Genomic DNA, 20,181 nt, shown 5'->3' on the forward strand with positions numbered 1-20,181 from the left:
GCATTTTTTATCAACACTTCTTCCACAGTCATTTTTAGAATCATCCATCATTTTTATAGAAATGATGGCATCCACCGCAGCGCCCCAGGTGGATGTCTTTTAACTGACAACTTGTTTTATATAGTTTTAACACCCCCAGGTTCTGACTTACAACTACTGCATGCCCACAACTGGCCACTTACAGTCTCCAACTGAGTGACTACTTCGCCGCACCACCCCCCCAACCTGTGACCTGGCACTCCCAGTCTGTCACAGCACTACAAAAACAATTCCTTCAGTGCAAGAAATAAACTCCTCAGAGACTCCAAAGTACGATGAATGACCAAGAACTTGGACTACACCTGTCGTCATTAGCAACAGAATCATTAAAGGACCGATGTACAGCTAAACTAGCTCTACTCAACATTACATCCCTCACACACCAAACCTTTTTAGCATATGATCTGATTTCTGCACATGATCTTGATTTTATTCATTTACCTGAAACCTGACTGGACTCTCTTATTGAATCCGCCCCTCCAAATTATCATTTTATTAACACCACCAGGGAGGACAGAAGAAGGGGTGCAAGTGTCATTTGGTAATTTCGTCATTTGAATACCTCTGTGGTCTCCTTAAATGTTCACCTCGCCTCATCTTGTACTCATTTATAGACCTCCAAGACACTCGAGGAGCTGAGCAAACTCTTATCTGTGATTTGCACAGACTTTGAATATCTCCTAATAACTGGTGACTTATACATCCGCTGTGATAACCCAAAAGATAATTATGCAAATGAACATAATGCACTGTTTGATACTTCTGGCCTGTGTCAGTATGAACAGGAGCCCATCCACTGTCGAGGACCTACTCTGGACTTGATTATCACTAAAGGGTCTCCACATTTAAACACTGGTTAAGGACTTGGCTCAACCGGATCATTTCTGTGTATTTTTATTTGTTCGATCCGATTTTCAAATCTGAACTACGGATTTAAAAAAGAGGTACTTACCTCACTGATGCTCTTTTTAGACGGGCTACAGCTTCAAGTGAAACATCTGACTTTATTGATGTCCTACTGATTGTCTTCAATTCTAAAATACTGTATATTATAAACAACAGTGCATTTAACAATCTCTTATGAACAGAATGGGACACATGATCCAAATGTAAGGCTACGGAAAAGAGAATGCAGAAAAGCTGAAAGCAAAAATGGCGTAAAACCAAACTTGAAATAACATTATGATATCTACAAATGCATCCTCCACTCCTACAACAGTACAATCTGCAAAGACAATCCTTTTTCTCCACTTTCACAGACAAAAATAAAAACAATGATCACACTTTATTTGCTACAGTAGAGAGACTGACAAATCCCACAAATAGCTCCTGAATTTCTCTCTGCTGATAAGTGTGATGAATTTTGATCCTTTTTTAAAAATAAAATTGAAGATATCAGATGTGAGAATAGCTCAAGCCTGAACCAAAGCTTCATCTTCTCAACTACACAGTTGAGCCCCATCAACACAGATATCTTATTAGGAATAGTGCAGCAGCTTAATTCATCAACTTGTTTTGACAGTTTGCCCACTAACTATAAAAAAAAATGATTTCAACTCCATAGAAACAGATGTTCTTAATATAGTGAATGCATCACTTCTATCTGGCACCTTTCATTCATCTTTGAAAACTGCTGCTGTTAAGCCCTTATTAAAAAATAAAAAAAACAGTAACTTAAATTCCTCTACCCTGAGCAACTTCAGACCCATCGAAAACGTACCATTTTCTGGTAAAATGATATAAAAGGCAGTTTATAATCAGCCAACCCAATTCTATATTTTAAGTCTGAAGTTTACATTAAAATTACTTACTGCAATTGGTCATCTGACAGGACTTCCTAAAAACACCAGGCACCTGCAACTTATTCAAAAGTTCCGACCAAAACTAAAAGGACAGCCCACATCACCTTAAATCTCTACACTGTACACTGAAAAAAAAAAGAAGTATATATTACAGATAAATAGATGGATGTATAAATAGTAAAGTGCAGCAGCAGTAGCGTATATATATATATTGTGCAGAGCAAACAAAATACTTGAATTGCCAGTAACTTTACCAACACCATTACAAAGATGAATGAATCTGCCTGCAGTGGTTTTTCATTCTTCTTGAACTGTATTCAACTTTCCAGTTAACTGTTTTTTTAATAGAATACCTTTGAAACAAACATGATTTATTTGTCTGCAGTTATTTATATACTCTTAGATGAGGGAGTGGACTGCAAATGGTGAGCCCCTTATGGATAGCCCTTTATTTCAAACCCTACCCAAACTGTACACCAGTTATCCAGTTACTAGACACCCACCATTCACCTTCCAAACTGTTCACTATTCAATTGCCTCTGTTAAAATGGAAGTAGAGCAGGAAAGGCAAAAAAAAAAGTTTGGAAATAAGCTAAGGTAGAAGAAATCGGTATATTAATGTGTGCCCTCTGGTCTGTTGGTTAGTTCTACCATCATGGATTATCCCAGAACCTGAAGCTGATCTATGCTTAGCTACTGAATAATAACAAGATAGAAATCAGGAGATATAGTCAAGGAAATTAAGTCTCATCTGCAACAAGAATGGAGTTCATCCTTACAGATTTATATAGATGGATCAAAGGATCCAGAGGATTGAAAAGTGGCATTTAGAGTAACCATTCCTAAATTGACAATTAAAAACGGACATAGACTTTCAGATTAGGCAATAGGTTGAATTTACTGTTGGTTTTTCAAGAGGATTGCTAATAATAAAAAAGATTGAGGGTAAATGATAAATGGACTGTATTTGTATAGCCCCTTTCTAATATCCTGAGCACTCAAAGCACTTTTACATTAAAAAGCCACATTCATATGCTGATAGCAGGCTGCCATGCAAGGTTCCTGCTCATCATTTACAAACCAACAGCAGAGCCTTTGGGTGCAATCTTTCCCAACGTGTGGACTGGAGTAGGTGGGAATCAAACCACCAATCATCCGATTAGTGGACGACCTCTACCTCCTGAGCCACAGCCAGCCAGGTAGCACGAGGGAAAAGTTCCCATTTACCACTGTGCAGACCTGCAGTTGGGTTCCCCTTTAGATGTATCTACTGCTTGGTAGTATGTTCCATCAAACTCAGTTGTTTGTGGGTGAGAATTCAGGGAAGGATATTGTTCTTGCTGCTGCACCTACTGCTTGAACAGACCATGGAACTGGGAGTGGTAGTGTGAGCTTAGTCATTTCTAGCAGTTGAATTGAGGTATCACATATTTGTCTGCAGCCTCCAGAGAAAAACAGAGTTAGCAGTGAAATGAACTGCTAACTGGACATTCCAACATGGGCAAAATCTGCAAAATACTCAAAATCCAGATCCATTAAAACCCGAATTATGAGTACTTGTTGGGGAAAAAAAGCTGTCTTGGCTATATTTGTGCTTATCCAGCACTACACACAGTAGTAGAGTCACATTCTCAGTCTAACACATGTATAGGAGTGCATCCTAACCCTTCACCCACAGAACAAATGATTGCGGCGCTGGAATCCTTCACTTATGGGAGAAGAGGGGGAGATGGATGAGACAGACGAGCCAAGTAGTCAGGGTGTGTCCAGCAGAGTGCCCGTGGATCACTGCTGGTGCCAGTGGCCTAGACACCAGTACTTTATCATCACACCACAACGAGTCTGCCACTGTGCAGAAAATCAAGAACAGAGCCGAATAGCAGCTACTGTCACGCAGGAAAGGAAAAGGCACTAAATAAAATCTGATAAAACATTGTGTGTACACTCAGTCTTTAGCCCTCACATAAATAACCCAGTGCACAGTTTGTATTTTACACTGGAGCAACTATATCATGGTTGTCAGAAAGGAGAGCAGCCCCTAAAACACACGCAAACACACACACACACACAAACATACCCCCATGATTTCACATGTCCCTCTACTGTATGTGTCCTTCTCATTTGGTTCAATGCAGCCCTCGCTGTACCTCTCAATTAGAGAGAGCAGCCTCTCTGCAGTTTTATTAATGGTCACAGTGAAAGCATTAATCAGTTGGTATTCTGCTGACAGACAGATGCAGTGATCGGCACTCTGGCAGGCAGCCACGAGGAGGTCGCCGGGAGGATGCTGCTTAGATAAGACGGTAGAGGAGTAAAGGGAGGAGTAAGGGAGGAAACGGCGGCGACAGAGTAGGAACGATGCACACTCTGCTTTATAATTTACTCTGGATGAGGCGACAGTGAGGGATGAGAATAACACCGAGAAGAGAGGGGAGGAAAACACTGGCTTCAGCTTTGTGATGATCACTGATATTAATAAGGAGTTTTGTTAAAACAAAGATTGCAGCTTTGGTGAAAAGTGAGTCAGCATCCTCGACAAATGCTACACTGACAATGAGAGCCGCATTCATCACGGATTATCTCGGAAGTTACTGGCTTTCTGTTAACAAATTAGAGGACACACACAAGAAAGAACTTCTTATCAAATTAAGTGACAGAACATTTTAGAAGTTCAAGTGCATTTTTTAAACAAATGGTGGTAGTTTCTACTGAGACACTTTATAATGGGTTTATTACTTGTAACTACTGGTTTTAAGATTGCCTATTTACACCTTCAAGAGACATGGAGTAACATCTGCATTCATTTGAAGTCGGGTTTCTGTCAACCTGTTGAATGTAAATCCAATACTCACTCTCCTTTTAGCTCTGTTTTGTTCTCCACCAATCCTGAGAGAAATACCTATCTCTTTAGCTCTTTCTTCACCAGATAGTCGCTAAGTTTGTCTGTTGTTTGCTAGGCTGGATTAATACTCTCAGGGGCCCCTGGGCACTGACTCATGTTCATTCCGCTAGTTGATCACTTTTCCCACAAACTGGTCAATACAAACTAACCATCGTGTCCTGCTAACCCATCATTATTTGCCCAGCCATCAAATTGACAAATCAAACAGTCAATTATGAGACTTACTTTCCTAGAAACAACTTTTATTTTATACGCTGCTGTCTAGTGGAACTCAAAATACTCCATATTTCATTTTGGACAAAGTAGGTTTCCGTAGGCCCCTTTCTGCTCAATGGCCCCTGGGGTTGCCCGCATGGTAGATCCAACCATGGTTGTTTGGTCCTGGGTGATACTGGAAATGGCATGGATGAAAGTGCTGAGACTGATCCAAATGTCTGTAAGGCTGTAGAGTTGGTGACTTGCCTAGATGGCTGCAATTCATTATTTACTCGCCTAAATAATGCAGCAGTTGCCCGTCTGACAGACTGACGCAGCGATCGCCACTGCATTCGGTGAAGAATGCAGCAGCAAGACTTCAAACACTAGACACAAAGAACACACATCTCTCCAGCACTGGCCGAATTACATTAGCAGCCCATTCATTATAGAATTCAATTTAAGATTCTATTGATTACTTTTAAATCCCTGCATGGTCTGACTCCTCTTTATATTTCAGAGCTCTTAACCTCTTATTTCACTCCCTGAGACTCCTCAGATCACAGATCCAAATGTTACTGTTACATCATGGCAGTGTGAATTTAGGTGCACATTCAGGTGGAGAAATGGATGTAATGTAACTGTTGTGTAACCCCAGCCCCAGGTAGCTAATGAGTATTATTTGACAATTGTTGGGGTGTTGTAGTACACTGGAACGGGGCCTGAGTTTGTCTGGTTTTGGCGCAGTATGCTTGTAAAGAACTAAATATGAATATGAAATAATTTGGCGGTGCCTCCAATAATATGTAAGAAGTAACACAAATTTAGGTACTTCCCTTTAAAGTAAACAACTAACCTGTATTTTAAATGACCACAAAGTATAAACCTTATAATTAAAACACAGATGTAGTTTCAACAATAACAATTATTTATTACACAATTAACTAATTCACTGTTGATCTTTAGATGTGTATTGGTAACAATGTTCAAAAACAATATGCTGATCTCACAGTTGTGACCTTCAATCAATCAGTTATAACCCACAAGAAGGTGAAAATGACCATAAGCTAAAATGTCCACAGCCCACACTCACACACACATTCACACCGGGCTTATAAAATAAATGCAAATTAAGTTAACACGTTGCAGGCCCGGTCGATGCTCGTGACCGGTGAGGCCAAAAACGAAAGGCCGTTTCACTGGGTTTAACCAGCACAACTAAAAGGCACGTGCACAAGTACTTACAGATCCAACAGTCAGAGTGGAGGATGGGGGAAAAGGGCAGAGGGCACGAGGTTTCAGCGGCCAGGGTGAAGCTAGCGGCAACACGATGCAGAAACCACACGCTCAAGTACAGCAGCTACAGTCTCTCTCACGGTCCAGGGCTTTCCCGGTCCTCACTCTCTCCCTTATGGCAAATGTCCAGTCCTGAATCAAATAACTCCTTTTAATATCAAAACTACAGGCTAACTCATGGCGAAACCCCAAAGTATACAAACTACACAAATTAGCAATTGCTAGTCGCAATGCAAAAGTAGCAGTGTAAGGCTATGAGCATGTTGAGCTAACGGCTAGCAGCGATTAGCATTTTAGCTCGTATTTACACATTTCACATAAAAGTGAGTACATAAAACATGTATTTACCTCTGACAGCTTATCAGAGTACACACACTTCCACCACGCGACGACTCTTCGTCAGTCTTGGGAGCTTAGAGTGTTTTACTTTATTTTTTAATATACAGTTTACAGCTTAGCTCTTATGCTTGACGCCGATAAAATGGCTCTGCCGTAACTATCTTTGATGCGCCGTAGTTGACGCTAAACACCTCCTACCTGATCAAGGTGAGGACAGGATTGGCTAAGGACTGAGGGTACAAAGATGAGAGAAGGAGAAGATGCTCCACTGCCCCAAAAATAAACACTTTCCTGCTCACTGTGCCAACAACCAACTATGAATTGCTTTTAAACTAACAACACACTTGTATCTCTGACTTTTTAACTGTACATAGAATGACGTTTTACATGTTATAATCCAACATTTTTTTTAAACATATTTATGCCTTATGAACTGTTATTTATTATCAACTTAAAACATTTTAATCTCTGTAAATAAATGAAATAAGAGCCACAGGGCTACAGTTGTTATCTGTTACATTGTAAAATTATGTGAACTGTCTTTGTTATACTGTGTGCACAGTGTGATACTTTTCCTTTGTTTATTCCTCGTGTTAGAAAGTGTTCAACTGCCGTTTCGCAGCAGGTGAGGATAAGTTATCAAAAGCGAAGTTGCGTGATTCAGCCTCCAACTTTTTATCCTCAGCAATTAGAGACAGAGGAAGAAAGCCCCAAGAGAAATAACTGATAGAGTTATGAATGAACAAAGGACAACTGTGTACTAATTAAAAGATACCTGTTAGTCTCTAAGGATGACAAAATGCTCTGTGATGTATGACACTGTGTGTACAAATATGATATGTTAGCTACACAACAGTCACCTTTCAGCCTGACAAGCTTCTGACATCTATTTACAACTTTGAATTCTGATTATTGCAATAAAAATAAAAGACAGATGGTGTCTTCCCGTGAGAAATTGGCAACGAGGATTGGATCCCAAAGATGTCACCCAGTGGTGATTCGTCACTGAATAAAAACTGTGCACAGGTGATGGTCTGGGGATAAAAAGACAAACTTCTACCTCCCCACTTTGGGAAAACATCATGAAAGAGAGTCAAAAGGTGAGAAGAGGGCTGCCAGGGCATGAACTCAACATCAGGGTCACTGACTGGACTTCCAGAGAAACCGGACTGAAAAGAATTCAAAGCCCAAGGCTAGACTCAAAGACCACAGGTCAATGCAGAGTTGGAGTTGTTTGTGGACTGTTCACCATCCAGAGATCATAACACTGGGGTAAAAAGAGCAGGTTATACTGTAGTAACATCACATGAGACACTGAAAACGGAACTGATGCCCACACACTTTTCTGCCCAAGCAGCAGAGCTAAAAGCACTCAGAAGCATACAAATGGGCTCAGGCTATAGCGGAGCGAGCGAGGGGGCAGAGAGGGCAGCTGCCCCAGGCCCATGGTTCTCTCCAGTTACAAAGTGACCAGCCTTGGACCCAATCTGCCCGACTGAACATGCATTTTTGTTGTTTGGTTAAATATTTTGAATAGAGTAATGTCTTTAACAGAGCAAAGAAGAGCTGCCACAGGGTTCTCATCTTAAGCACTGTGGTCTGTTTGTATTGTTCTTGATTCCATACCCTTAGTACCCCCTTGTTAGGGCCCCTGCAACTCTGAGTCAATTTAGCTTCCAAGAGTATTAAAAGCTAGCAGCCTGTGTATCCATGAATTCGTCATGTTGTCAATCAAGGTGATGTGTTTAAGGACAGATGGATGAGTTTGGTATCCTTGATTCCTACCACTGGATAATCTCACCAGGAGGAAAGTCAGGGCTTTGTATTTTCCCTTGCTGTGAGGTCACTTTTTTGGCCAATCACATAGATAACATACTCTACACCCTGTCCATGTTTGCTAATGAAACCATCGAAGTATTCCATCTCCTCTCAGACAATGACAGATTTGACCACTTAATTCTGCTGAAGCATGAAATGGCACTTGATTGCCTTGATAGCTAAGATGAGTGGGTGGTGTAAATATTAACATTACGGGAGAAGCTTGCATGATTTTAATCCTAGACAAAGAAGATAACGTTGGAAAGTGTGATAGACTTGAAGAAATTAGAGATGCTTTTGGTCCTTCAATTTCAAAATATAGCTGCATGACAAAATTGGTTTTGTGGGGAGCAGTTATGGTTCAGGATTTAATTTGGTCCTGATGGTATTCGGGTATCCTCCTGTGTATCTGTACTTGTACCTTTACATGCATGAAAGCTCTGATGTACAGAGGTGGTGAAAGTAGGAGGACAATTCCAACAATATGTTGGCCCGCAATTACTTTGGAGAATAGGTCATGTTCAAAAAAACAATGTAACAATGACTGAATGCTTTATTAAGTGCTTTAATCAGCAGGTAGTGTTTATTTATTCTAATATTTGAGTGCTGACATCACTATAAAGTGAAATCAGCTCTGCTTAAAATATTGTGACTTGATACCTGAGAGAGAGGAAGAAGGCGATGAGGACAGCAGTGGATGCAGGGTTGGGGGAGTTGACGTAATGTAGCTGTTGGAGGCAGGAGGGCAGGAGTTGCTTATTGACACATAACGGTAACGAGAGGAAGACAAACAGCAACATTTAATCGAGCCAGAAGTCAGAGCTGGCAGCCACAAAAAAACCTCCTCACATCTCGCCCTGCAGCTCTTAAACTCTCCAGCTGTCTGCTCCTGAGGTTATCAACTGGTAAAATCTCATATTAAATGTTAAATTATGGTGGTTTTGTGGCCGCCAGCAGCTCTTCCTCCCATCTATAGTCACAAATAGATATTTCCTCCAGCAGGGCACGGCTGTAGATGCTGTTAGCTCCTGCAGGACATAAGGTAGATAACTGGAGGTTTAAGTTTGGATTAAAAGGTTAAAAAGGGGGGGGGGGAGTGTATAGACAGCTGTACTCTATATATGTTATATTGTTATATGATTATGTGAAATGTTTACAGTTTACCTTTGTTTAATCCTGGCGTAAATACCTGTTGCCAAATTATCAAAGGTGAAGATGTGCAAATCAGCCTCCAACTTTTAATTCTCGGCAGATAGAGACAGAGGAATAAACTCTCCAGGGAAGGAACTGATAGTTATGAATGTACAAAGAACAATCGTGCACTAATTAAAAGAGACTTGTTAGTCTATGATGGTCGAGCTACACTACAGTCATCTCTCAGTCTGACAAGCTCTGAGCTCCATTTGCAAACTGATTACTGCAAATAAAACTTTTATTAAAAGGAGTAATTCCCAAGACAATTGACAAATTTCACCTGCCGACATAATTACAGTACTGCCATAAACCATTCAATACAATTCCCAAATGTTCCCAAATGAGGTTTGCATTCAGGTAGTCAGAGGAATACAAGCTAACATTAACTACATCAAACATAAAAATGGGTACGTTGGAAGCGAAACTGTTTTATGTTAATGTATTTATCTTTATAGCATTATTGACTGATTTTATTTGGTGCTTTATTCAATAAAGGCTTATGAATGGAAGACAAGTACAGCATTTTCTTCTTTATATATAACTTTGAGCCTTAATACATATATTTATTTTTAAATAGCACTGAAATCTCTGTGAAGATTCTCAGTCATCCAGGTCATGGTTATTCAGAGAAAAAGGAGCAGAAGGTCTATGACATCACTTATCCTCCACTTACAATGCTGTCCTTTCATCCCTTAACAACCAGTCACAATTGGCCTCATGTGACATCTCCAACCATTGTCGTATACACTTGGTCTGAGGAGGAACCGTCGCCTTAACAACCAGGAACGAAGTGGTATCAATGTCCTCGATAACGACCCCACAGAGATTAAAAACCAGTTAGAAGTGAAGAAGGCCCTTGGATGAGAGGTGAAAGGTCATCAATTATCTACAACCAAGACATCCAGTTATCCTCCATTAAACCTTCCTCGGGTTAACACTGAACTAGAGCTGTTTCTGTACTATGCAGTATGCTTTTTGTTGAAGGAAGATGACTTTTCAACAGTAGTTTTTTTTTTTAAACCGCTTGCTTTTTTTTCCCCAATTCCTGCAATTTTACTGTTACAATAAGAGCAAATAAAACATTGCAATTTTTGAGAAAAGCCATTGCAAGATCAAACACTTTTGGCCACAGTAATCACAAGAAAACTCTGGGGCTGTTTTATTGTATTTATTGTATGAAACACCTTGTAACTCTGGTTCTGAAAGGTACAATAGAAAATAAAGTGCATTATTATTTTCTCTTGGTTTATTACAAGGAGCAACCTTTGTCACTTGAATCAATGTTAACATCTAAAATTATTGATTAACATTATAACTTCAGATGTGTTTAGGTATTGTAGTGTTAGAAAAAGCAGATACTTTTCAAAACCGGCACTCCAAAAGTCGTGTTCTTGTTAATGACTAATTTATCTTTAAACCACTAAAAGGACAGGTTCACAATCCTTACATACTGTTCATAGTATCCCCTCATAAGTAGTGTCTATACATCACTTCTAACATACAAATGGTTAATGAACACCTCATCAGTCGTTAATAAACTTGTGATCAGTCTTTAAATAATAAATGATCTCTGCTCTCTCATTCGTTTTTACGCTTTTTGTCGATGTAGAAAAAACATTTACAATCATATCATATATACTGGTCCAGGGTTACTCAACACAGGAGAACATAACCATTTCAGTGAATGATCTTACAAGTGAATAAACAGTATTTTTGAATGGTGGCTATTGAATTTTTAGATTAAAAAAATGAGACAAACACTTAACAAAAATGTCTATCAGCCGCACAAAAATGTTTTTTAAAAAGTTAGAATATTTCCATTTTTGTATATTCTGGCTCACATTAGAATGAGTCATCACATTTCTGGCTAAAAGTTTAAAAAAAATTTAAGGTGAGGGTTTTTTTCTCTCAAATCTCAAAATGGGTCAAATTAGACCCTGAACAGTATATAAGGGTTAAAACAACAGTCAAAGAGTCCAAATGAACATTGAAACAGGTTGTTGTAATCATTCCACTTGTTCATACTGACCATTAGAAGATCCCTTCCTAATGCTCTTACAATGGAAGTGATGGAGGACTAAATCCACAGTCCTCCTTCTGTGTAAACATGGATTTAAAAGTTGATGTGAAGCTAATATGAAGCTTCAGCCGTCCAAATGAGTCAAATCTTCATCTTCTATGTTTCAACGTTACAGTGTTTTTAGTACCAAAGTCCCTCTTTGTGTTACTATACTTCCACCACAGCTCAACAGGGAAACACTAAAAAGACTGTAAATGTGTCAGATATCCCACTGCTGAAGCCCCATCACTTACATTGAAAGAACATTTGAAGGGGAAACCTCTTTCAGTGAACATCCTTTATTAACTCATAATAACACAAACTTAAATATGCTTTGTAATGCCAACATATAAAGTCTGAGAAACCTCAAACATGACAAGCACCCGGCATGGATCACAGTTGCATAATCTGACCATCTGATGTTTATTCTGTGTTGTCGTGTTTACAGAATGAGCCACTGGTTGTTTCTGATGTGTGTTCTGCAAGCGTCCCATGAGGCTGCCAGCAGACAGACATGCCTGCGTTCTCCCACAACAAAAAAGGATGGGCAGATGATCAACACAGCGCCTTCAGTTGCAGCCAGAAAATGTTATCATCATCTGCAGGGATTGAGACTTTGTCACCTCCGCTGTCACAGCTCTCTATCCACGTCAATGGGAAAAACAGGGCCGCTGTTGGATATGATTCATCAGCTCAGTATTAATCAACTGGTCAGTTCTTCTACGCACGTATAAGTGCGGTCTGGGCAAAGCCTGTCTGGGAGGAATTGGTTGTATTAGAAATTTAATCAAAGGAGTCAGGGTCACCAAAGTTCAATCTGTTATAGAACAAAATCAAACTGTCGACTCAGGTATCTCCCTCTCATATCAGATATTAATATCACTGTATAACAAGAACAAGAACATGTAATAACTGCACAAGCTCCATTCACTCCAACAAAACTGTCTGCAAGAATTTATAAGTTACAAGGAAGTTCGCTCCACAATCAGGCAGGTGATTGGCAAAGGACAAAAAGCCCTATGTTATACATATGCTGCAAATAGCCTTCTCTGCTTTTTTCTTTTTGCTGAGGGAATTCAGTGAAAAGGTCTTTCATCCAGCTTGGACAGCCTTCAGCAATCAGTTCTATTTAAACCAATTCTTGACTTCATCAACAGATTGTACTACCAGGCTGTTTAGTGCTGGCCTGGCCATGAATCTGTGTATGCTGGAAATCAAGAATAATTATCAACAATTAATTATCTTCAGAATGTAAGAGTAGTCAATTCCCTTCATTTGATCTGACAGATAAAAAGCAGGATATTATTATTTCTAGAGCTAATATCACATAAATAATATAGAAATAATATCAGTTTGTTTGACTATTTGTGTGACTATCCACTTCATGCAGGGCAGAAGTTAGTTAAATTGACAATCATACTGAAGCCTAGTGTCCTGCTTTGAAAATGGCAGTAGAATAAGTAGTTTCCCTGTTGGAAGTATGCTGGTCATCTGAAGCTCTTCATCAAACAGCATCATCAATGTGGCTCTTTCTGTTTGTACTATTTCTTCCCTGTATTATTTCTAACTGATCAGCTCAACAAAGAGCTCAGTATCTCCATATGTTGTTGTGTTGACAGGTTTTAAGCATCGCTAACAAAGCTCTTCTAACTCAGTGAGGGACATGTTTCATTCTCAAAGCAGTAATTTAAAGCAGCAAAGCAGGAAATGTTGGGTTTGCATCAGCAGTAACTTAACATGACTCTGATACAGTTGCCCCTGGACAGACTTCAGGAAATCTGGCCAATCACAACAGCATGAGCTAATCAGGAGGGGGGGGCCTTAAAGAGCCTTAAAGCTAAAACTGCCTGTTAGAGATTGAGGCTGAACTATTCATTCATTTATTCATCCATTCATTCAAAATATGAAACTAGAAATGAGCATAATAGGTCCCCTATAAGCAATGCTTCACAGCTAAACATGCAGTAACCTGTGTCTAAATCACCAAGGATTGGTAAATGCCAGTAAACAGTGAGCGCCATCAAGTTTGAAGAGCTAAATTAGCTGCCACCTAGCATTATTGCTACTTGAAAGTAAAGTTATACATTCTCTAAAACGCTGGACAGAAATACAACTCGCACATGAAAAAAGTACAAAAGTACACCAGTGGGTCCTTTTGCCTTGTTAAAATGACATCATGTTGAATGAAGTTGGTATGAGGTGATTATGGAAGCGTCAACAAAACATTTTTGACACTTAGCATGTTTTGCATTTCAAACCATGACTTCACACTATTTTAACAATTACCAAACATTCCCTAACCTTAGCCACGTGATTTAATATTGTAACTATAACCACAAAGATCTCCTAACCTTAAGGAAATAGCATTCTTAACCAAACCATGATGCTTCCCTAATCTTAACCAAGTGTTTTTTGTTCTTAAAACCTACCCAGACCTTAACCATATAAGAGTTTTGAAAAGCACAATCATGTTCTTTTTGTCATTTAATTCGTTGGAATTAATTTGTTCATTCAACACAGAGTGAATGTGCACGGTGAGCAACTTTCACTGGAAGAAACTGACGCCATATTGTAGTCTGAGGTTCAGTTTTTACATAACATTGACGACACAGTACAGTCAGTACAATGGCACAGTGCTGCCCTGCAAAAGGCAGCACTGGGTAAGTCAGATTTGAGTTTATAAAGTAAGGTGAAAGTTTGGACTGGTGTAAGAACTAAATTAAGACTGCCTCAACTCTATAAGCCACTTGAACATGTCTTTGTGAAACCAACTCCCTGGAGGTCAAAAGGCCACATTGTTGAAGGAGAAGTTGGAATGATCTCCTTGCTTGTAATAGGACAGGATGGGTTAATGGTGCCACGAGTTAACCCTGGCTGACAGAGAGAGATGAGTGGGAGAGACAGAACTGGCAGTGATGTACGGCCCTCTCCACCTCCTAATAAAGCAGAGAGGGGGAGACCAAATGATGTTAAATCACCTCCAACGCCTCCTTCCGATGCAGAGCCAAGCCTCCAACGCTCGGGCCGTTAAAGTAGCTGCTGCAGAATGGGGGGGGGGACTGTTTCCAAGAAGCTCATTTAAGGAACATCGGGGTATTATGATAGTTGCGCAGCGCAGAGCTTGAGCGAGCCATTTGCGTTTTATTCAATCTACTTAACCAGCTGACGGAGGTTGTAAAGGTCGGCAGCAGCACTGAGTAGAAGCAATATTGATGACGGCATCGTAAATAAAACTGCTGATGGCACGAAAATATTGATGGGGGACAAGAGTACCTCTGAATATGAAGCAAGGTAACGTAACCTTGCTGCTCCTCCTGCAGCTACGTCAAACAGAGAGTACTAACGTACCACTTCCCTTTCACTTTCGCACTAAGACATAAAGTTTACACTCTGCCTATTGAAGCATATAGTCCCCCAAGGCTGTGGGCTCACTTTAAGCCATCTGACAGTTGGTACAAAAATGCACTGTTACAGTTTCTTCAATAAACGCTCCTTGACTTATATTCGACCCATTGCAATGAGAGGTCTGTGTTGCCGATACGGACACCCAACCCCCCAACTTTCCCTGTGGCAGGGTTAATGCACCTAACACACACTGAGAGAAGCCATTTGCACTCACATTATTATTGCAGATCTTGGGTGGTAACAAGTTATTCAACGTGAATCATTTATATCTTCCCCAAGGCTTCGTTTTTACAATACAGTTTGATCGTATGCTTGTGTACGTGCCTGCATTTGAAGCATGGAAATTTAAAAGTGCTTAAACAACAAAAAGGGAACATGGGTATTAAAGTTTCTACAAAAAAAAAAAATAGAGAGAGTGACAAAGTAATTGCAAATAGGTTTCAGGACAAGCATTCGCCACAAGCTCCGACAGGCTTTTAAGCAATTTCCCTGTCCTTGTGTTTGTTTGATGCCTTTTCCAATGTCACTGAAACACGAGCACACATACAAGTGCATCGCATCCTCTGTGTTCCATTAAGTGACAATTTCTTTCAAAGACAGGTTAGAATAAGAAGGTTAGAAAAGTTTTCTGTCCTCTTTTCCCTAAAAGCTGACACATTACCCCAGCAGACACTAACCGATTACAGGAACATTTTAATCAGTCTACAAGGGCAAAAAAAAGCATTTTACTCATAGCAGTGTGTTTACATAGTAACAGCATTGTGAGTAGTGACCCTTAATGACTTGTCCTAATGCTACAAACTACTGCAGAGACAGATGAGGTAATGAATGGACTACTAATTTTTCAACATCTCTCTTTCTCTTTCCAGCTCCAGGGCATTATTACTTCCAGTACTTATTTAGTTCCACCCCTCCATCGCCTTTCAAAACCAATAACTCAAAAGTTCTGAGCAGTAATCAGTTGGAATGAGTCATGGTGAAAGTCTGTACTGGCTGCAGAGTGAATTTGGTCTGTTTTTTGGTGGAGAGTGCATAAAACCAGATTTTTTTCCCCCCCTCTCATACATGGGTGCTCATGTGAGATCAGCGCTTCATGTGGGCGTTGGAGCCAGGAATCCGTAGAATTACAGTCGAGCCGTGCACAGTTTTGCTCTGCATCCCAGTTGTGAAATCAGTCAATCCAGAAAATAGCTGCAAGCTTTTTGGGTTTCGAGCATCGCAGGAAGATTTTGGCAAATAACTTTCATCTCTGCTCCCCTGCTCCCGTTCCCCGGTAAAGCTCTCCCTGAGCCTGCGGCGCTCGTGGCGGAGGCAAACCAAGGCTCCACTGTGTTTACCCCGAACACGACAAACAATTTCACTGTTACAAGGTGTCTCTCCATGTTTATGCTCTGCTGTCGTCGCCTGCTGGTGAAGGGATCGGGAAGTTTACAGGTTTACAGCACCGTCACAGGCAGAGACTTAACGCTGCGGTGAAGCCACTCCACAGTGCACATAAAGATGTATTGTTTTCTGGCACAATTCATTTGCATAATGCATAATGTGTTGCATGTTGCATCTTTTTTATCCCTGCACCTCATGCAGAGATGGCTCATGCAAAGACAATAGACTCGTTAAGGAAGAATCAGGCTTGTGCAGAATTGATCACCAGCAATCACTGCACCATGCATATTGGTTAGATTTGTGTCCAATTTGATCCCAACTTACGTGGGCAACCATAACCATTTTTTTATGGAATAGCAGGATTTTTTTGGTTCAAGTCTTGAGTTTGTTTGTCCAAGACCAAGAAACATGTTTCTAACATTAAAGGGTAACTTTGGTATTTTTCGACTTGGACGTTATTATCCTATCTTTTTATGTCCAAGAGACTAATGGGCACAACAATTTTTGAAATAGGTAATTGAGCATATTGACTGAGAGCCCTTCAGCCTGCAACTGTGAAACGGGCTGCAATGTAATCTAACAGGGGAATAGCGCTCCAATCCGGCAATGTCAATGTACATCCACTAAAAGTGTTTGTTTTTGCCACTGACAGGCTCAGATTGTTATTATAAGTGTCTGACATCATTACGGATGGAACCATACACAGAAATAAATGACCTTTTACTTGATCTGGCCTGTTATTGTGTCTAGCTCAATGAAAAATCTTGTGCAAGTTGAGTTGAAATCAGTTAAATATTCAACCATGACAGCGTTGGAGAGAAGGGTGCTGGAAGGAGTTTGTTGTGTTGGAGTAAAGAAAGCGTAGATTAGAGTTACCTAAGATTTTTAATATTGGTTGAATATTTAGCTGATTATTTAACCGTATTCCTGCAACAACCCAATTCTGGTGAGATTTCAAGTAAGGGGTGAAGAAAAGTGTTTTATTTCTCTGGATGGTCGATTCTATAATGTTGTCAAACACTTATATTATCAATTTGAGTCTGTCAGTGCCTCAGGGAAATCTTTGGAGAACCTGTAGGAAGGGAGACCTTCTCTCTTTCCTTCTCCCCAGGCTACTCTCCTTAAAGTTCTTTGCTTGGTCACTCAAGGAGGGCTTGAACTTGAACCAGCTCACAGATCTCTCACCCAGCCCAAACCAGGGGGAAAACCACCACGATACTTGAATATGTGAATTTTCATAAGGGCTAACCATAGACTGGTGAATGTTACCTGGGAAGGCCTTCGTATTATGCCTTTCCCACACTACTCCTGTATCATGGATGAAATCAGTGCAAGTGTCTGTTCCACATTAAGTTCACATTAAGTTCCCCTCGACTCTGGTGGTCAAGACAAAAGATGGACAGGAGATGTTCGATGAGCCCAAACAAGCACTTTCTTACATAAATACACTATATACATGAACCCCTTGAGCTACTGCCTTTCTTCCTCTGTTTGGACTTGCTGATGGACAGTATTGGACATGTGACTGTTCCTTGACTTGTACTGGGTAATTATCGCCATGAAGAGCAATTTAGGATGGTGCCCATTTCTGGTTTGTTATGAACAACGATTATTCACGGACTTCTTCCCTCTACAGAGACCTCAGGTAATAGTCAGATTTATGTTATATAATTATAGGCTAACGCCTCGAGCAGGATGGGCCTATTTGGAAAGACATTAGACTTAATGTTAGTCTATTTCCACATTGTATTGCTTTGTCAATTGGTTTTTAGGATATTTTACAGTATGTGGATAATATATGTGCCTTCTTTCTTCTTCCTGTACCGGCTGCTAACTTATTTCTTAATAGTATTAGAAGGTAGAGGATAAGAAGGGATGGGAGAAAGGCCAAGAAAGAAAGAAGGGAAGATAAATAAGGAAGGAAGGAAGGAAGGGGGTGGGAGAGTCCCAGTTTAACACTGTTAACAGTTTCTCTTTGTTCTTTTGTCATGTGGTGGGTTGGATGGCAGTTGTTCTTTTTCCAGCATGTTATGACCAGTATGTATTTTGGTTTGGTTTTAACATCCTTTTGATGTGGAGTTATAGTGGTATGATTATTTCCTTTCATCCCTCAATCCTTTTTTTTTTTTTAGAGTTTCATCGTTGTAATGTTTCTCAATCTATTATTTTTCACCACTACTGTGCTATTATTTAGCAAGAGGATTCTGGGATTACAATTTTATGCTGTATGCTGACAGTAATTAGAGGCTGTGTGTGATTTTTGTGGAAGGTAAAGGGTGTGAATAATCCAGCCAAATAAATGTAAAATGTGACGTGACACTCCAAGAAACACACCTAGCAGTAGCAGAGGATGAAAAGTTAGGCATTGGTCGGTTGGGGCACATATATTAGAAGCAGATAAGTAAAAAAGACCTACATTTTAAATATGTCAATATGTATAAAGGAGAATAGAGATTATTCAGGGAGATTTAAGGGGGTTCCCCTTGGTTTTGGCTAATGGTTATTGCTTATTGAAAGAGAGAAGAATTGGGGAGTTAAATTTGGTTATGCATCCTTTTGTTCATAAACCATCTTCTCCTCACCTTCACTGCTCCAAAAACATACTCAAGGCTATGTGTGACAACCAATATCTAGCACATCCATAATCCATCAACACTTTATCCAGAATTATTATTTAGATTTTTGTTTTGTTACATTTGTTTTCCTTTATTTGTTAGAAAATATTGGTATGTTAATATTAAATATTTGTAGTATCCACATTTCGGAACATGTATCTGTCACTCTGATTACTTTATATTTTGCAAAAAGGTGCAGGACTTTTAATTAAAGTCTGCTATCCAATGCCAATTTTAGTGTAACCAGATTAATTTATATAAAGAGAGACAATTTCCTTGTGAGTGGCCTGGGAAGCCCTTAAAGCTTTTCTTTGTGGCCATATTAGTCAGTACACATCTTTTTGAAAAAAAGGCCACTTGTGAGCAGATATGTGGAGCTGGAGGGGCAGATTCAACCAGCTGAGAGTATTTTCAAATAGGATATGTCCTCAAACAGTCTTATGGTCCTCACCCGCCTGAAGTATGAACTTAATTTTATACTGACCCAGAGAGCAGAGTTTGCCTTATTTAGAGCAAGACATAAAGAAGGGGATAAGGCAGGCATGATTTTAGCAAGGTACATCAGACAGCAGAAAAATGTGAATATTACACTAGCAGTCGTACATGAAGTGGCAGTCTACAGTCCAGCTCGACCTTAAATTATGAAATATTTGGAGACTTCTATAAAAAACCCATACAAAAATCAGACCTGCAGGCAGACTCTCGACCCTCCCCTCTTTGTCTGAAGAGCAGTGTGAGCTGCCAGATTTGTCTATTATGAGACCATTAAGATTAGTTAAGTGGGCGTGCTCCAGGTTTAGATGGCCAGGTTTTATAAGACCTACGTTGATGAAATCTCTCCAGTGTAAGTATGTACCAGAAAACAATGGAGAAGGGTACCTTACCACCCACTATGCATGAGGCTCTATTTTCTCTTATTCTCAAAAAGGATAAACTGGCTTTTGACTGTAAAAGTTATAGACCCATTTCCCTTCTAGAACAAGACCAAAATATGTTTTAAAAAATCTTGGCTAATGGACTTGATAAAATAATTACAAGTATAATACACCCTGATCAAGTCGGTTTTATTCACACAAGAAGCTTTGCACGCAATATCAAAAGCTTTCTCTTAATTATGTGGTTCACTCAGAGTGA

The sequence above is a fragment of the Scomber scombrus genome, chromosome 13 (genome assembly GCF_963691925.1).
Source record: "Scomber scombrus chromosome 13, fScoSco1.1, whole genome shotgun sequence".
Lineage (NCBI taxonomy): Eukaryota > Metazoa > Chordata > Actinopteri > Scombriformes > Scombridae > Scomber > Scomber scombrus.